General features: G+C 48.3%; 1 protein-coding gene across 6 annotated transcripts in view; it reads right to left on the reverse strand.

The window, feature by feature from the left end:
* Positions 1 to 12297, reverse strand: part of POR (cytochrome p450 oxidoreductase) — a 59094-nt gene extending 46797 nt beyond the window's left edge. Inside the window, exons 1-2 of one of the 6 annotated variants that reach the window (XM_075904940.2) lie at positions 11980 to 12297; positions 3589 to 3651 (exon numbers count right to left, since the gene is read on the reverse strand). The gene's annotated coding sequence lies outside the window, so the exon portion shown is untranslated. Of the gene's footprint in view, positions 1 to 3584; positions 3652 to 8422; positions 8606 to 11894 lie in introns of those variants that run through there. The other 5 variants (XM_006113299.5, XM_006113300.5, XM_006113298.5 and 2 more) reach the window with 5 other exon arrangements.
* Positions 12298 to 19854: the final 7557 nt, after the last annotated feature.

Here is a 19854-nt window from a genome sequence, read left to right on the forward strand (position 1 = left end):
GTTGTTTTCCCACATTGGTTTCTCAACAATTTTCAGCTGCTCGGAACTCCCAATTAGCAGATGGCTTGGCTCGAAGAGCAAGTAAAGCAGGAGTAAAAAATAAGTTATATAACACACTACGCTGAATGGTATTTTTTCATTTACACAGAGTAAACAAAAAATCCACCCAACAATGTAGTTCCCTCTAATCAAAGTTTGTTGCTATAACTCGTCAGATGGAGACGGCCACAGATTCCATTCAAAGTACAATGTAGAAACCAGGCATGTTTCTTCCTCTCAAACTTTTTAAACCCTCTCTCATCTTCAAGCATTGTACATTTGAGTTTTCATTACCAACCACAAAAAAGTGGCAGCAGCCCTCACTTGAGAGCAGAATGGTTGTAAAAGCAAGAAGACAGCATCCGAAAGAAGAAAATGGTTTCAAAGGGACAGGGAGAGAATTCCTGTCCTCTGGGCTGACACAGATGTATGCCAGATGCCCATTCTGGTTAACTTATTTTTGTAGTTTGATGCCTCTTGTATTTAATGTGGTGTTATTCGTTACTGTGAGCCTCCAGAACAGCTGTTTTCAACAACCCTGAATTATATCACTTGCAAACTTCCAACCTTGGCAAGCCTGTCTTTGTTTTGGATTGTAAGCACCACCCATTGTGGAGTATTTGCCTCCATGTCAAACAAAGAACTCCCCAGTTGCTCATGCCCTGATTAACATGGGACAGCATGAAAGTTTTTTGATCCACAGATTAACTTCATATCCTCATGGTTTCAGTTTAAGGACACCTTCTTCTGACCAAAATCACTGACCAGTTTGATTTCCCACTGGAAAACAAGCTCAGATTGTAAACAGCAGAGAGGTGAAGAGTAAAACCTGCCCTGTTAAAAAAAATCCACGTCTCACAGGGCAGGAAATGGTTAACTTCAAACTTCCTGCGCACTGGACTGTAGGGTGCTGTGTACACAGGCAACATCTCAGCACGGGTGTAAGCAGCAGAATTTTAAAAGCCCCCTGTGAATCTGAACATTGTAGCTTGGATATGATTAAAAGGAGACACAGCAGACGCCTGTCTGGTAATATTACAAGTAGCACCTACAATCCCTGTATCGTCTTCTTCTATCGGTTTCTTTACTCTGCCCATCGGAGACTTTGTGCCTAGTCATCCTCACCAAGCCCACTTGTACTCCCAGCTAAGCCATCCAAATGGGAAACAGGTCTTTCACCCAGCAAGGGAAGAGGGGGGAAAGATACACTAGTGAGCATGTGTTTGTAAAGCCACCTGAATCAGCCAGGGGATTCATCAGGTGCCTGATAAAGATGATGTCCCCATCAGCCCGCATCCTCCGCTTCTCTCTCAGCATGCTGTTTCCTGGCTGCAGCAAGAATAGCTTCCCACTTCCAAATCCTGCTCGCCATTGAATAACTTCGGTGCCCACCTAAGTTTCCCCGAAGCCGCACAGCCCTGCCCGGGGCTCAGCCCTGTAGCAGGGAGAGGTATCTCTCCCCAAGCCCTGAAGCTGCCAGGGCTGGCGGTGAGGCGCCTCTCCTCTATGGCCTCAGCACGAGGCTGCCATGGCCAGGGAAAAGGAGCCCCTCCCTTGCCATCCCCAGCAGGAAGCCACCCATGTAAGCATAAGCCCCAACCCCTTGCCCCACCTTGAGCACCTGCCTGCACCCCAAAAGCACCTCATCCCCAACCCCACCTAAAAGCCTGCACCCCTTGCCCTGAGCCCCTCTCCAAACCAGGAGCCTCCCCCCCTGCATGCCATAGCCCTCATCCCCAGCCTCACCCCAAAGCCTGCACCCCCAACCAGAGCACTTGCACCTCAACCCTCTGCCCCAGCCCTAAGCCCCTCAATCCCAGCCCTAACCTAGAGCCTGCATCCCCAGCCAGAGCCCTTACCTTCCTGCACCATCCCCACTCTCAGAACCCTTTGGCCCTACTCCTGCAAATGTATTTTGTTACGTGCACCAATATGAAGAGGAAGTGTCCCACATCACCCCTGCACTGGTACAGATGAGAAAATTCATTCTGCTCAGGGATGGGAAAAATTAAAGGGAACAATGGTCTCTACCTCTGCTGTTTACTGCTCTCAGCTTTCCCAACCGGCAGAAGGAAACTGACCTTTTTTTCCCCCCCGTTTCACTGGTGCCCAGTAATTCTGGCAACAAACCTGAAAGAGTCCAAGACTGAGTTTTCACTCTGCTGTCCCTTGGCAAAGCACTGAGCAGCACCAAAGGCACTAGAACAGTCTGCCTGCAGACTCAGGCAGATAACCTGCAGAGATTTCTCCAGTCTTATTTTGACAGTTGCCTGTGAAGTGATGTGTGCTTAAAAAAAAAAGTGTGGTGGAGAGGGAGCTAAAAGCTTAGAGCCTGCAAAAGTTTAAAAATTCAAAATATCTTAGAATTAACCCAAAGTAGCAAATATGCTTTTTTTTAAACAAACGCAGGATTTCAGCCTTAGTGCAATCATGCACTACTTCTTCAAAGCACTTTGCATGTTTTACACGTTTGTCTCTCAATCCCCCTGTCAGAGTGGGAGATATTATTGCCTCCAAGTTATATATGCCCCTTGCATTCTGAATTTGCCTGCTGACAAGCTGAGGAGAAAAGGCTCACGGGGAAGGAGAGACTGGCTTCTAGTCACTCTCAACAGCCCCCTGCTGTATCTGCAAACATCTGTCCTCACTGTGATAGAACTCGTGGTTCAAGGATTGACCTTATCAGCTGCCCAAGAATCCACAACACCCATGGAAGATGATCAAAGTTGGCACCGAGTGATTGCCCATCATCACCACTACGACATAGGAGAGACCACAGATGCTGTGTCTTGCCTGTGTCACTCATGTCAGTGCACAAAACAGAACCCAGATCTCTGGACTCCCTGTCCTGTGTTTTAAATACAACCAGCCTGTGCAAAACGTGCAAGACCATGACACCTGCTGACGGTTACGTAGTCTGAATTAAAGAACTTTATTTTATTAAGCAGTAATTTTTTTGGGGGGGAGGGAGGGAGTTTAATTCAGTGCTCTCTGCCTCAGTCTTCACATCTGGTTTTTAAATCAGCATGAAATATGTATTCTATGTGTATTTGCTTTTTCTTTAGATACTTAATTACTGGAATATTTTTCCTTGTCTTGTTGTGAAGGCCTTATCATCTGCCTCGCATCTTTATGAATAGCTCATGCCAACATTACATGCTCATGACTTGTGCAATAATTCTACTCTGTACTTTTCCAGACTGATCCCTCAGTGGAATGGCTGACCAGAAACTGGAATAAATCCTAGACGTGGTCCATGGTGACCAATAGTTGCATTTTAGAAGGGACTTGTATGGTATCTGGATAATATACTAAGTGATAGTGCAGATGTGAGTGCAGAAAAGTGAGAACCAGGACTACTGGTTTCTATTTCTAAGTCTGCTACCAACTTACAGTAAGTTAAGCATGGCACATAAGGCAGGTTTGTTAAAAAAGTTCCACACCTCCAATTAAGGCTCGATTTTCAGAACAGAAAAGATGATCCCCGTCCCTACACAATTCCAATGCATCTCCTCTCCTGATCTGTAAAACAGAAACATATTTACCTGCCTCACAAGAGGTGGTGAAGTTGACCTGCTAGCGAAGTGCTTCAAATTTTTCAGATGGAAGGCACTACAAAAATGTAAAAGAACAATTAGGCTCTCATGTTTCTGAGAACATTCCAAAGAAATTACATAAATATCATTTGAAAAATAATTAGTAAAACACCCTTAGTTGCTATCTATGCATGAACACTAAAATAATATATAGCTAAAAGTCAAACCAGCTGTCTCTACATGTCACTTTGGCCTATTTCTACATGTCACTTTGGACTGTCATGGTCATTACAAAGACATCTTGCTCAATGTTGTTTTTTTTTGTAGATTCTATGACACAGAAGCACCACACAAATGGATTTGGGGATTTAACTGAATAAGAGAAAACCACAGGTGATTAAATTTCCATGTTACATATAATAGAGTAGGTAATTAAGCTTATTCAAAACTCTTTAAATATTGATCTTTTGAATAGGTGCACCAATACAGTAGAACATGTGACACACCTTTTACAATACCCTGAGAAGAGTAATCCTAGCACTAGATCAAGTGATACTGGGAAAGCAACTTACGTAAGATTCATTAACTATGTTTTTACAGCAACTAAGCTAAGAAAGCAGAACAAAGTTCACCCAAAGCACATAATATCCTTTTGGTAGTTTTCATCTGACACAGAGAACAATACGGGCCTGACGCTAACAAGGTAACAGATTACTCCGGTCCTTTGTAGTCCCAGGGAGCACAGGGTGGTGGGTTCAAGTCCCATCTCACCTCCGTCCCCTCTCCTGGGAGTGACCAGACAGCCAACACAGCATAAGGGACCATCTGAAGGTTGGGAGGCGGTGTGGGTACTTGAGTGGACTAGGGGATACAGCATTTGCATGGGGAGCACAGGGTTGGGGGCTCAAGTTGCATCCATCCTGGGAGCAGCTGGACAGCTAACACAGGATAAGGTGAGCTCAGGGTGGTAGGCTCGAGTCCTGCCCCGCTTGGGAGCAGCATAACCCTTGGTGTGTGGCTACTGGCAGAGGAGTGACCACAAATGATATTCGGGAACACCATCGTTACTCTTTATCTGTACGTTCTGTATGAAATTTGCTTCATTCACACCTGAGGTTTAAAGGGTCCCGTTAATCTGAACTCCAGTGAGTTTTAAAAAACAGATGTTAAAAAGTCAGTTCGGTCTTGCGCCTGCCTCAGAGGCTCCCAATCATTTTGCAGTATTCACAATCAAGTGCGTCTCAATTTTCTCCTCACCCCTGCAGCTGTATACAAGATCCCCACAAACAGGGAAAAGGATCACCACAGAAGAAAAGTGAAAAGCTGACCGCTGATTTAGAGAGCAGTCCATTACTGTAAGTATAGGGTAATTGCTCAAAGAGACTCAAACATACACTGCCCAATTAGTCTCAAACTTTTTCCACTATTGTTCAAATTTTGTACTTCAAGATAGATAAAATTAGCATGACTGGAAGACTCTACTCTCTATTGACTCAGTTTACTTGCTTTTGTTACAGCTCCAGGGTGTTTTCATCTACCAATGAGAAATTACACAAATAATGAGTTTTGGAAGATCCTCTCCTTCAAGATACATAGACTTTTTAATAGTTGCTTAGTTGACAACTTCTGAAAGCACATTTGAGGTTACAAAGGGTACCGCACAAATGTTATGCAATACAAAGAGAGATTGTGTCCGGGCCATCCCGATGCATACGTGGCTGCGGAGGGCACCTGAAAATTTGGGGCACCACTGGGACTACAGGTAAGAGTGGGGCAGCTCACACATGTGCAGGAGCTGACCCACTCCTGCCGTCCTAGTGGCGAGTCTTGTCAACGTGTGCAGGGGCGGTTATCTGACGGCCGCCACAGGCTGGCTGAGCCCAAGGCCGCAGATGGAATTGCTGAGCCCCTGGACAAATGGAGAGAGGGCAGCTCCAGGATGTGGAAGGGCAGGGGGCTAGTCCAACCGCCCCTTCAGCACCACCTGGCTCACACTGTCCAGAGCTCCAGTCACAATTTAAAGGGCCCGGGTCCCTGGGCCCATTTAAATTGCTAGGCCTTGGGGCAGCAGCCTCTTCCCCGCTCCCTGCATTCCCATCAGCAACGCTGCCTGAATCCAGATCTCCTCTCGCTGGAGCTCTCTGGCTTACACTGAACCTGGAAGCCCAGCCGAGTGGTAACCTCTGCAGCACCCAGATGAGGCATTAACCCCTTCCCTGCCGAACTCTCCCAAGTAACATCCCACGGGAAATCAAGATGGGAGAGGGAAAACGCAGGAGGCCCTGAGCTGAGAGTGAGAAAAGTCATGTGGAGGCATGGAGGGGGGGGGGGGGGGAATAGGGCCACATAAATTCTGAGGACAATCCTGGGCTATGTTTGTTGCTTTTTAACACTTTCAAGAGGACTTGAATGTTCAAAACACACACTTGAGGGCCTGAAGGAAAAATGACAGACCTTTTCAGACAGCCTTGCTGCTGCTCTCACAGCTAGATAAACACAGCCTCACAGAAGAGAGCTGTCAAAAAATGCAGTCACATTCCACACCCATGCTACCCTCATCTGAAGAAGTGGGCAATGCCCACAAAAGCTCATGATACCAGCTACATGTTTTGTTAGTCTTTACAGTGCTACCAGACTATTTGTTGTTGTTTTAAGTTTATGCTAATGAAAAGAATGAAAAAGTGGCACTGGTAATCCAGTAGGTGGTGCTCTTCCTTCTGAATTAACGCCCCAGCCTGGTGCTAACAGGGCATTCCAACAGGGTCAAGATACAGCCAAATGCCAAGTCTGACCTGTTGCAATGGCAGTCAGTATGCGTTCCTGAAAGCTGTTACCCTGTTTTGCTCCAGAGGTGCCTACATTTCAGCAGTGGATGAAGTGACCACTACGCAGAGTCTTGAAACATTTTGAAATTAAAGGCTCCATAAGCAAACCCATTCAGAACTGGGGAATATATTAAGTAGCAGCACTGAATGGGGGTCTTGGTTCTTTTTGGCTTCTGGCCTGTGAGTTAGCAATGGAACAAATTCTGATTTACAAAAAAAAAAAACCCAGAAAGGTGAAAGTGCAAGAGAACTTCACTGGTACAACTCATCCCGTTTGACAAACTGACAAATGAGTCCTTTTCTCTCGATCAGGTCCACTCTTCCAATGGCTTATTTTAGCTACGGTAGCCCCTTTCAACCAAGGTTGCATAAAATATCTGGCTACAACCCAGTCAAAATGCCCAAGATGGGTCACTTACTCTTATGAGTGAAAAAAGCTGACAGAATCCACTCCTTTGAGTAATCTTGGCCATTATATCACTGCAGCTTACCCCATCTATATTTAAATCTCTCACCACTTCCTTCAGGGAGACTGTTCTTCAGTCTATTCAGCCTACATTTCTTTAAACTTCATCCCACTACTCCTAGTGATGTTCCTGTGTCTAGGGATAGATGAAAGGTGGAAAGAGATATCCATGACCAAGCTGCCTACATGGTGAGAAAATGCAGAGATAATACAAGAGTTTGCATTTCAAGAGCCAAAATAGAGCTCTGCCACAGCACAGGTGCTAGGTGGGTACAGACATCACTGGACTGCAGAGCTACCAGGATACAGGCTACTCTGAGGGAGGTCTCCCTCCATATCTCCTGTAGAGGCTACTCCATTTTGTATTAAAAACACTTGAACAGTCATTGGGCCAGAAAAAGAGCATGAGGACTTGATAGGAAGCGATGTATATGAAGTGGAACAGCTCCGACAAGTGAGACTGAGAAAGGTGCAGCCTGTAGCTTTGTAATTAGGGCACTCACCTAGGGAAAGAAGAGATCGCAATTCAAACCCCTTCTCCAGAACAGGGATCTGAACCTGGGTCCCCACATGCCAGTTGAGGGCCCTGCCTACGCAAGAAGAGAGGGGCAAGGCACAGGTTTGCCTTTTTACTTCTGAGACACTGCATTTTTGACAGCCTGTCATCTAATTTGCCAACAGCGTCAGGTCAATTAAACCTGCATTTTGCCACAAACCTCTCATTTGAAAAATTTCACCCAGCTCTCCTAAAGAGTCCTAGTTAGCTACAGGGCGCATGACAGCCCCAGAGGCACACAGCTCTAAGAGAATGCTGTCAGCACTCAGACAGGGATAAGGGCAGAATCCAGAGCCCCAAGTCCCCCCGCTCAAATCCACCAGAGCCAGAAACAGAACCTAGGTGGCCTGCCCCTCAACTTACCTCTCTAACCTCTAGACCCTGCTCTCCTCCCAATGCCAGGGAGAGGAGTCAGGCGCCATGCCTCCCCCCAGCTCTAACCACTAGACCCTGCTCTCCTCCCAATGCCAGGGAGAGGAGTCAGGCGCCATGCCTCCCCCCAGCTCTAACCACTAGACCCTGCTCTCCTCCCAATGCCGGGGAGAGGAGCCAGGTCTCATGCCTCCCAGCCCCCCTGCTCTAACAACTAGACCTCACTCCCCCCAGTCCCCCTGCTCTAACAACTAGACCTCACTCCCCCCCAGCCCCCCTGCTCTAACAACTAGACCTCACTCCCCCCCAGCCCCCCTGCTCTAACAACTAGACCTCACTCCCCCCCAGTCCTCCTGCTCTAACAACTAGACCCCGCTCCCCCCAGCCCCATGGGGAGGCCCCAGGCGCCCTGCCTCCCAGCCGCTCTAACCACTGGATTCAGCTCCCCTCCCAGCATTAGGGGGGGACTTAGGCGTCTTGCCTCCCCCTCCAGCTCTAACCACTAGACCCTGCTCCCCTCCCAGCGCCGGGGATAGGAGCCAGACATCACGTCTCCCAGCTCTACCCACTAGACCCCGCTCCCCTCCCAGCGCTGCGGGGGGCGAGGGACCCAGCGCGGCGGACCCACCTTGCGGCTCTTCCGTGGCGGCTGCAGCTGGGCCCAGCGCTACCGGCCCGGCACGTACGGCGGCACCTACCACCCCGGAGCGGGGCGGGGCGAGCCTGGCCCCGCTGCCACCGCCGCCTCCTGCGCCGCCGCCGGAGCAGCCGCGCTCCTGCGCCCCCTTCCGCGCCCGCACTGAGGGGATCCCCGACCCTACCCCCGGGAGCGAACAAAGGCGCTGACCCCCCCCCCGCGGGCGCCACTTGGTACGGTCCGCCGGGGGGGGGGTGTTAAAGGGACCGCGCCTTCCAGAAACCAGCTAGGACCCGGTTGTAAGGAGAGGCAGGAGAGATGGGGCGTGAGACCAGTTGGGGGGGTAGGAGGAAGATGGGGGGTTGGGGTATGAGTCCAGTGGGGGGCAAAGGGAAGATGGGGGGGTTGGGGTGTGAGACCAGTTGGGGGGGTAGGAGGAAGATGAGGGGTTGGGGTGTGAGGCCAGTGGGGGGGGGGGGGCAGGAGGAAGATGGGGGGTTGGGGTATGAGTCCAGTGGGGGGCAGAGGGAAGATGGGGGGGTTGGGGTGTGAGGCCAGTGGAGGGAAGATGGGGGGGGTTGGGGTGTGAGGCCAGTGGGGGGGCAGGAGGAAGATGGGGGGGTTGGGGTGTGAGACCAGTTGGGGGGCAGGGGAGGTTGGGGAGTCAGGCCATTTGCAGGGTTGGGGAAAGATGAAGGGGTGCTGGGGGCTCAGGATGCAAGGCCCAGTAGGATTCAGAGGAAGATGGTTGATTACTGGAAGCCCTGGGACAAAGGCCCAGTTGAGGGGTGGGGAGTGATTGGGGGGTACTTGGGCTTCATTGTACTAGAATCTGTACATATGCATAGCAAGAGACAGTCACTGTCCCATTGCATTTACAGTCTATCTAAACAAGACAGAGAAGGTATTATCCTCATTTTACTACTGGACACCCCAGTCCTCAAATATCTTTCAGTGCCAAGCTCCCACTGAAATCAATAGGAGTTGGCATTGGAAAAAGTTTAGAAAAGGGCAATGAAAATGATGAGGGGTTTGGAAAGGCTGCCATATGCGGAGAGATTAATAAGACTGGGACATTTCATCTTAGAAAAGAGGAGACTAAGGGAGGAGACAATAGAGATCTATAAAATCATGATTGGTGTGGAGAAAGTAGATTAAAAAAAAATGATGTACTTGCTTCCATAACACAAGAACTAGGGGTCACCAAATGAAATGAATAGGTAGCAAATTTAAAACAAACAGAAGGAAGTATTTCTTCACACAATGCACAGTCAACCTGTGGAACTCCTTGCCAGAGGATGTTGTGAAGACCAGGGTTCAAAAAAGAACTAGATAAATTCATGGAGGCTAAGTCCATCAGTGGCTATTAGCCAGGATGTGTAGGAATGGTGTCCCTAGCCTCTGTTTGTCAGAGACTGGGAAAGGGTCACAGGAGAGGGATCACTTGATGACTCCCTGTTCTGTTCATTCCCTCTGGGACACGTGGCATTGGTTATGGTCAGAAGACAGGACACTGAACTAGACAGACCTTTGGTCCTGACCCAGTATGGCTGTTCTTATGTTCACCTGACTATCTTTGAAGACAGGAGCCTAACGTCTGGTCAACACTAGATCCACCTAGCTATGTCACTCAGAGTTATAAAAAATTTGGACCCTCAACAACATAGGTCGACTAATTCCTGATACTAATGCAACATAGGTCAACCTAGCTATCGCGTCTCAGAGAAGTAGACTAGCTACATTGATGGAAAAACCTCTACTGTCGATCTAGGAAGCATCTGTACTACAGCTGCAGCACTGCAGTTGTGCTGTGTAGCCGCTACAGTATATACCTGTCCTAAATGACTTGCCCAACATCTTGCAGGGAAGCTGTGGCATAGTTGGTAACTAAACAAAGATTTTCTGTGAGAGCATCTTTTCGAAGAAAAAGCCATGGGTGAGCCACTTAATATCCATGTTACATTGTCTTAGATTTAGTAACAAAACTATTGTCCCTGCAAAGATAAGTCACTAACTCTAAAGGATAACCTATTTTAATACTGTCAGATGTTGGTCTGGGGGCTTATGTACAAAGTAACTAGAACCAAAATAACTAAATGGGCGTAATTTACACTTTTAGTTACAGGACACCCCCGAGTTATGACCCCCCCCCCCACTTACAACTTTTTTTTAAAGTGCAGAAGGGGCCAAAAACCCCTGTCTTACGTCCTCAGCCCGCATTTTACGATGGTGCACAGTGCCTGTTGTCAATGAGGATTCGAGTTACAACACCCCCAACTTCCATGGGAACCAATCGCGTCGCAAGTTGTGGTTCGCCTGTATTTCAGGTGCAAGTGTGGGGGACACATTTCAAAATAAGAAAGTCTGATTTATGTATAATCTACTTTTAATTTCAATTTGCAATTCATTTGCAAAATTTAACATGATTGGTCTAGGACTAAATAAGGATTTAGATTGGTTATCTCACTAAGGAGGCATTTTCCCTATAGTCACACATCTGCATCAACTTCTGGGAGTGAGCCACATTGCTCTTGTTAACACAGGTCCTACACCTACAAAAGCAACTCCCCTCACTCCCCTCGTTTGAGATATATATATATATATATATATATATACTCCCAGCCTCTGTGATTTCCACTCCATGCATCCGAATAAATGGTTTTTATCCACGAAAGTTTATCCCCAATTAAATCTATTAGTCTTTATGGTACCATAGGATTCCTTGTTGTTTTTATATCAGTTAAGATTATTTTTAATTATTTAAGTTATATCAAACTAGAACTCTCTTATTTTGAGTACAGTTACAGTTCAGACGCTGTCTTGGATTTCCAGGCTCACTGCATTCCTCCACTTTTTCATTGGTCAGTGAGTTCAACATTTACTTCAGCATAAAAGCCCCTTGCCTCTGTTGCACAATCAATATTCATTCAAGAGCAAACTGGTGACTGAAAAAGCAGAAGCCTGGCCAGTCAAACATGCAATAAAGATTTCCTGAGCTTGTCTATAGGCGAAAGTTGTACTGCTTTACGTGGCATAGTTAAAAGAGTACAAGCCCCCTAGTGTGAACCAAATCAGATTGGAATAAAAATGTTTATACAAGCAGAGCTTATTCAGATATAGGAAGGGGAATGAGCTAAACAGATACTTAGCTGTACACAGAAGTTTTCTTCCATAGATCTCAAAGCACTTTACAAAGAAAATGGTGTCTTTATCGCCATTTTAAAGATGGGGAAACTGAGGCATGAGAATGCTGGGATTTTTCTCAAGGTCACCAAGCAGTGCAAGCCCGGGAATAAAAGCTATCTCTCCCGAGTCCCAATCTAGTGCTCCATCCACCAACACTTTTACACCCACATAATCAGGTCCCTAGTAAAAAACACCCCTTCACTGCGAATTATACAAGCACAAAACCTGTGCATACTGGTCAAAGTGAATGCAGCAAAGAGGAACTCAGACCACCAACCTTCTCGAGGGTGGACCTGCCCAATGTCACCAGCTTTGGCTTTTTTCTTGTCCCTTGATTACTTTGAATTTTGATTGATTTTTACCATTCCTTTGGTATCATAGGATGTTGAGTGAAGCGATGAAGCCGGCTGCATTCACCCGTCCACAGGCAAGGTCCTTCTCCCGGGTCCGTATTCCATATCAGGCTGAGTAACAAGGTCTGTGTCCCTGTAGTGCAGCCGGGGGGTGGAATGTCCAGTATCTGCAAACAGAAGAGCTGCCTGCACAGACTTGCTCTCCGATTTCCCTTTTATCTCCAGGGCCAGAGCTGACCCCGTGTGGTGTAAGCTGAGGGGAAGGTCAGATGTGGAAGGGCGGAGGAAGCCGGGAGGAGGAGTTATGTTAAACCTGCTTGCAGGGCTCTGCCTTTGTGCTGCATCCCAGCCCTTTACATTCAGAAATGTGATCATTCATATTTAGTGGAAAATGTCCGAGGGACGCTCTGTCCTCTCCCCTCCATACGCGCTAGTCAGGTTGGAATCTGCACGTTTCTGTGGAAGAGGCCTGTGTTTCCCTCTAAATGGCAGCTGGCCACACAATTAACCCTTTCCCTGCCAGCCCTTTCCCACATCTGCCGAGTTGCCCTCATGCCTCAGGAATTTGCTGAAATTCACGGGGCATTAGGGTGCACGTGGAGCGATCCAGCTCCCCAACGGAGGCTTCTGTCCCTCTGGAACCCTGCAGGGGTAGCCAGACGGGATGTAACTAGGGCGCTGAGTGACATGACAGGCTCAGTCAGCCTGGACCTAACTAGATATATATGGTTGTGCCAATTTTCTTCCACATATTGATCTGAGGGACTGGGTCTGGCTCACGAAAGCTCATCACCTTGTTAGTTAGTTTTTAACTAACTAGTTTTTAAAGTGCTACATAGTTCTGTCATTTGTTTCAGCTAGGCCAGACTAACACGGCTGCATCTCTATCACTGGACCTAACTAGGATGTAGATTCCCAGTCCGGAAGGGACCACTGTGATCATCTAGTCTGGCCTCCTGAGAACTTCCTGTTAACAGTGAGCCCGTTGCTCCTGGGGGCTGTCATCTCAGGGTGCTGATCTCCCATCAGCCCTTTCTCTTCCTTTTGGTACTGGGACTAGCCAGCCAAAACACCCCACTGAGTTTTAGTGAGGGGCTAGCAGCTCCCTTGCAATTACGCCAAAAGGGGTTGTGTGGTGACGCTGTGATTGCCAGGGGTGTTCTGTGAGAAATAGCAGATAACGTGTGTAAACTGGTAGCCTATGAGATTGTAAAACTATAGAAATAAAACTTGTCACTTGAGGTGAGGGGTAATTTCAGGGCTACCTCAGCCAGTGTTGGTGGCGACAGACCCTTGTTTACTGCCTGGGACCAACGGAGACTTGAGCTTCCATAAAGACAAACCAAAGCCCAGCAGGGTTCTCTGAAGAGGGAAGTCTCCTGGGCTAAGAAACAGTGGCCTGTAACTGCAGGAGAGATGGTGAAATGGCCCAGGTTGTGATCGGTCACAGCAGAGGTGGAGAGTCCTTTTGGGTTGGGGGCCCACTGACCCACAGAACAATCAATCGGGGGCCACACACATGTGAGAAGCAAAAAATAAAATAAAAAACCAACCCACCCCTCGCTCAGACAGCCATCTCAGACAATTTGGGTAATCCAGAAATGAGTCACACATTTGCTATGTGGCAGTGCTGATCTGTCAGCTCAGGTGGGCAGGGTAAGCCAGACCCTTGCTTGGTTTAAAGCAGAAGCTTAAATTCTGCAGAAACTGTGGGGTCCAGCTGGAAAGTGCTGGTTCTGCTGCTATCTGCTCAGTGTGATTGCAAAGAGAGGTCAACTGACTTGACAAAGGCCACAGAGGGAGTCAGTAGCAGGCCCAAAACTAGAAATCAGAATCTCCTGACTTCCAGTCCCTTGTTTAGTGCACTGGACTAGTGTTTCTCAACCCACGGGATGTAATGCTGGGACAGAGGGCCACAAAAGACAATCAGGACAAGAGATTGTGACGCACTGAAAACTGATTTAAAGGAAACTCCATTCCCCACACAGCCTGACCCTTCAGGATCAAGTATTCTGTCAGTCGCTCAGAACACACACACAAATAAGTGAAAGTGGCCTAAGGGTATTACCAGTGATGCTTTTTCTTTTTTTATTATTATTATTACTCTCATAGCAAATGTCGGGGGAGGCAAATAAACAATTTTGATTTCAAATAAGGGCTCACCAACTTGAGAAACACTTCCTGCTCTGCTGGCTCTCTTGCACCATAAGAAAGGCCTGAGGACAAAAGATGTCCTCACTGTTTGAAAATGTTTTCGGTGAACGTGCCCCTCCGCATTCCTCGAGTGGGCCAGCTAGCTCATCAGGGCCCGCCCACAACATTTTGGCACCCGGGGGTGGGGAGCTCAAATGACACTCCCATGCCCCCTCACTTGGGCCAAAACTTTGAAAGGTTTCAATTCTACCGTCTTCCTGTTCTACTCCTCTCATGGTGCTGCTCTGCTACCTACCCCAGTAACAGAGAACTAACAACTTAAAATGCCTTGTTCAAAAAGTGTGAACTAGTGCCTCCCCCTCCCCCCCATCTGGCACCTGAGACGGTCGCCTCAGTGTGCCTCATGGTAAGGCCAGCCCTGTAGCCAATCACAGAGGAGAAATAAAAAGCCGAGCGACACAGTGCTCCCTAGAAGTTGGCATCCAGGGAAGCAGCCCGGCTCACCCACCTGAGAACTAGCCCTACCTGTCAGTTAATGACACTGCATGACAGAGCCTAACTCACTTTGGCTGCTTGGGATTTGGCCTTCCCCTGTATTTGATGGGGCTGGGTCTGGAGGGCTGGGTCGGGCCCATCTCCAGTGTCAATAATTGCATGTTGCCTGGTGCATTGTAAGCCAGCCTGCACCTGCAGGGCTGTCCATGCTAGCACCCGTGATGCCATCTCCAGAGGGTGGAAGGGCAGGGCCAGTTCTCCAGTGACAGGGTTACAGCCATCCCTGGCCATTGTTCTGGGAAGCAGGCTAAACATCCCCACCAGTCAGCCAAGGAAAACAAAGTTGCAGAAGCTGAAATCCCTTCAGTCTGCCTCCAGGAGGACTGCCGGTTGCCAGCCCACCCACAGCACCATCTGAGAGGTAACAGCAAGGGGGAGGAAAAAAGGAGAGAACTGATGTAGCCAAGGTGGATGGGGGCCATAGAACCAGCAGTTTTTAAACTAAGGAAGAAGGCTGACAGGTGCAGGGAAGCACATGGGTCGGACCGAGACATCCCATAGGAGAAGGTCTGTTAATAGAGATTCTCTGTGTCCTAATAAAGAGGAGAGGATGGAAGATGATGATATGAGTAAGATCACATAAGAAACAGTCAAATGATAAAGACTCCCATTCAATCACATCAGGGGATTGCTATGCTGGAAGATGTTGTTAGGTGCTGTAGCTGTGTTCAATAAATGGAAGAGGATTCATGTCCCATTCCCCCCCACACTCTGTGTGCTCAGTTTCCACCCCTTTAATTTTCCAGTTTCTCCCCAGATCAATAGAGTTCTGTCCATCGATGCCTAGAATATTCCCAGAAAGTTTAGAATTGATCAGAAGTGGCAAAGTTACTGTATTACAGTCAGACCGGGCATGCCATCAGGTCAGGGAGCAAAGCCCTGCAAACGTCGTCCCAAAGCCCACGCTTCCTACAGCGGCCGCTCATGCTGAACACCTCCGTCTCACTGCCAGTTGTAGACACCACGGTCCTGATTTTCCCACATGCTGAGCTCCCCAAACTCCAGGCTTCTGAAACTCACTGTGAATCAGCAGCAGGGTTGAAGATAGAACCCCAGAGTCCTGGCAGCATATGTATGAGACAATGAGCCTATAATAGGACTATATTATTAGTACTTATTTATGCAGCACTGATTTCCGGTATAGTCAGGCCAGGACCTGCTGTGGCCCTTATTCAAGTTCTTGAATAGCAAGGTGAGAGGCACCTTCTAGAAATTCCCTAGTAGACAGACTCCAACAGGAGTTCACCTTCAGGATGCAGGCCGTGGAAACTGTTCTTGGTGTATTATGTGACTATTGTGTATGCGCTATAATTGAAACTGCATATCAGTGGGTGTAAAGATCAAGAGCACATTCTGATCTGAAATGAAGCCTGCACCAGCTTCTCCGTGGCATGACAAGGGGATCCACTGGTGGAACCGTTTGACTTTCAGCAGCCCCTGTTTCACAGAGCTGGTTGCTTGAACCCAAAGCTCCACCAAATGGGACGCGCTAGTGGCAGATGATGATGAGAAATAAATAGCAGATAGGTACAATCAATAGGTCACCTTACACAAACAAATGAGACAATGAACTAGCCAGGGGAGACAGCTGAAGCCACCAATGGCTGGGATAGAAAGAAAGGAGTGAATGATACATCTAAAATTAGACATGACAAATCTACCCTGCTATCCAGCTGTTTGGCTGCATCTACACTGGCAGCTTCTTGCGCAAGAACTTTTTTGTAGAAGAGTTCTTGTGCAAAAACTCATCCACAAGAGAGCGTCTACACTGACATATGCTTTTGAACAAGAGATGTGCTTTTGCACAAGAGCATCCACGGCAGTGCAGATGCTCTCTAGCGCAAGAAAGCTCTGGTGGCCATTTTAACCATAGGGGCTTCTTGCGCAAGAAATTCATGTTGCCTGTCTACACGGGCCTCTTCTGGAAGAGCTCTTGCATAAGAGGGCTTATTCCTCATGGGGAGAGGAATAACGCTTCCGGAAGAAGCCCTGTTTTACAACGCTATACTGTAAATTTACTTCTGGAAGAACACTCGTGCAGTGTAGACAGCCGGCAAGTTTTTGCAGAAAAACGGCTGTTCTTGCGTAAGAAGCTGCCCTTGTAGACATAGCCTTTATGTACCCATTGAAGTGAAAGACAGCACTTCCACTGCTTTGAATGATAAAGGGCAGGCTTGTCACAGAGATATCTAGTGTATGTCTATAGTGCAATGTAAGCCTAGGGTAGTAGGTCTCCCGGTAGCAGACCCTGGGTTTGTCTACACTCGGTTATAACCCCAGGTCAGGAATGGTTGAACCCTGGGTTCCAGCCCAGGGTGCCAAAGTGTGCCCTGATTATGTGGACCTGGGTGCAGCTATGCATATCCCAGAATTCCCAGTGGCCTCCCCAAAGATGGCTACTCTTGCCCTTTGCTCAGGGTGCAATGTGGGAAAACTTGACTAACCAGTGGGCAAAAAAAGTCATCCTGTGGGATTGTGAGATACTTCTGGAGGACTCCCATAACATGATTCTATTCTGCAAATCAATAGGGCTTAAACCCTATTGGGTCTAGGGTTGACTCAGGTGCAGACCCTCCACGCATCCCCCATAGGGTCCTGGGACCTGGGGTTTAAGCCCCGCGTTAGTGTGGACAGAAAGGGCGGTTAGGCTTGAGCCTGCATTCAAACCCTGGGCTTATGTTGCTGTGTCACCGAGTGCCTCAGGACAACGGTCTGGAGAAAAAACTCCACAGGTCTCCAAGGGATGGTCTAGAAGATGGAGCCTAACATAGGACACCTCATGTGGTCATGCATCTGTGCAGTGAGCTTGCTTTGCCACCATTGCTAACTCTTTGCAGGCTGTTTGCTGGGGCTAATTCCCAGTTCAGTGCATTGGCTGGGGATACAAAGGTCACACTGGACTCAGGAGAATGTGGCACTGCATAGCAGTCCAGGAGACAAGGGAGCTGATAGAGGGCAGGGTTTCAGGAGCGGGGGGGGGGGGGGGGGGGAGAGGCAGGTCCATGCTCCCAGAAGGGGCAGGGCCTTGGGCAGAGGACTGCAGCTGCCCCTCCTTCTGCCAGCTCTTACTTAGACCATCCGCCTCTCCCTTGTCACAGCCAGGTGCAAATTGGGCTGCAGCTGAGCAAGTTTTGCCTGTGGCATTTCCTCCTGATATGCATCAGCCACAGAGCCCTTTCAGTGCTTAGCCTAATTTACCCGGCTGGATGGTATTACATGCTCCAGCAAGCATCTGCTCCCTGAGAACAGGCGTAGGGGCCCTGCGCCCCATGCACAGGGGTGCGGAGCCATGGCTAGATGGGAGACCCCCTGGCCATGCTGTGTTGGAGTATTGAACGGAGTTTTCACCGCCTGGCTCCCTGGGCCCGCCTGAGCTTCCTTGGTGTTCTGAGCAGTACCCATGCCAAGGCACAAACAAGGAATTCCTCGGGCTCTTATGTAAGGTGCTGGCTGGGAGTCTGGTCAGGAGAGGTCTGGCAAGGCAGGGAGAGGGTAAAGTGCCATGGGAACGGGGAAGAGGCAGAGCAAGCAGCCTAGAAGCACAAAGCTGTAGAGGTGGATGGCAAAGCTTGCATAACAGAGCTGTGTGGCTCCATGCTTCCCTGCTATGGAGTCCAGAGCTCCCAGTCCTGCTGCCCACCCCCGGGGAGCCCAGGAGATACTAAGTCCACGGCAAAACTCCAGTTGGCTTCAGTAGGCCCTGGATTTCACCCCCCTGTTCCCCTCCTTCACGCTGAGGCTTGGGCTCAGAGCTGTGTGATCTGCCCGCCCTATGAAGAAGAGCACCATGGCTCCTCTGGTCAAGGGCAGATTTGGGGGCTTGGTAGGGTTGCCAAGTGTCCGGTATCCTACCGGACAGTCCGGTATTTGAGCCCTCTGACCAGTAAAAAAAATCAGACAATACCAGACAGGTGCAGTGTCCGGTATTCTATGATTTTTCTGGCTGGGCATCGGACGGTTCCGCCTGACATGGGCACAGCCCCGCCTCCACCAGGCTTCTGCGCAATCACATGCTCCCAGTGGTGTTCGTGGCTCCGCCTCCCAGTTGGGAGTCCCGGCTGGGAGGCAGGGTTGTGATCGCTGCTTATCCTGCGTTCCCTTTTTTTTTTTTTTTGCTCAACCAAAAAATACCGGGTGGCTGGTATTTTTTGGGAGACCATCTGGCAACCGTACCGGTGATCCACATATTTCCCCACCATTCATCAGGCCTCTGGTTGACATTTTTCAGCTGAAACCTTCTCCACTGAACAATGCAGACTGGACTCAATCTGAATGGTGAATTTGGGTCGAATCTGCCAAATTGTTTTGGTCAGAAAGAAACCCGCCCAAAACCCAAACAAAGGCTGACAAAATGGAGATGCTTTGTTTTGACAGTTCCTAAATGCAACATTTTGAATTTTTTTATTGGCAACAGCTTTCCATTGCATATTTGACTTCAGTTTCATTAAAGCAAACAAAAAAGTGAAAAAAAATAACCCTCGGAAATGAAATGAAACGTTGTTTTGGTTCATGCAAACCAGATTTTTTTTTTCATTTTGAGTCCAAAACTTTTTTTTAAGTGGCTCTGAAGTCACATCGGAATAAGTAACAGCAGCCAGATGAAGACAGAGATGTCTGAGACATGCCAAATCAAGACACATGAGTCAGGTAGGAGTATATACCCCTCCAGCTGTTGGAATACAAATGTGGGAGACATGCAAAGTTAAGAGCAGGAAGCCAGGGCTGTCTACAATGTCTCTGGTTTCAGCTTTGTGACTCAGAATTCCAGATTCAAATAGCTTATTGTAATAAGAGAGAATGAATGAGTCCTTTGTGTGGGGTGCGGGCCAAGTAAAATCAGCAGTAATGATGGAGCTGGCTATGGTGTATATTCCAAATTAAAAGGGTGATGAAGAGGCCTGCCTGCATTCCTGATATCAAAGGGGAAGTATGATAAGTAGGGGCTATGCCATTCTTCCAAACACCTACCTTATCACCGTGCCAACGTTAGGGAGTTATCTGCTTCCCAGACATGGCAAGAAAGCAACTCCTCTGTTTTAGCAGGGCTGGATTACCCAATAGGCAGACTAAGCACGTGCTTAGGGCACCAGCAAAGCAGGGGCACCAAAAAAAAAAAGAAAGAGATTTTACAGTATAGTATTGTTTTTACTTTGAATTACATATGGGGGGCACCAT

The sequence above is a fragment of the Pelodiscus sinensis genome, chromosome 21, assembly GCF_052426305.1.
Source record: "Pelodiscus sinensis isolate ZL-2025 chromosome 21, ASM5242630v1, whole genome shotgun sequence".
In the NCBI taxonomy this organism is placed as follows: domain Eukaryota; kingdom Metazoa; phylum Chordata; order Testudines; family Trionychidae; genus Pelodiscus; species Pelodiscus sinensis.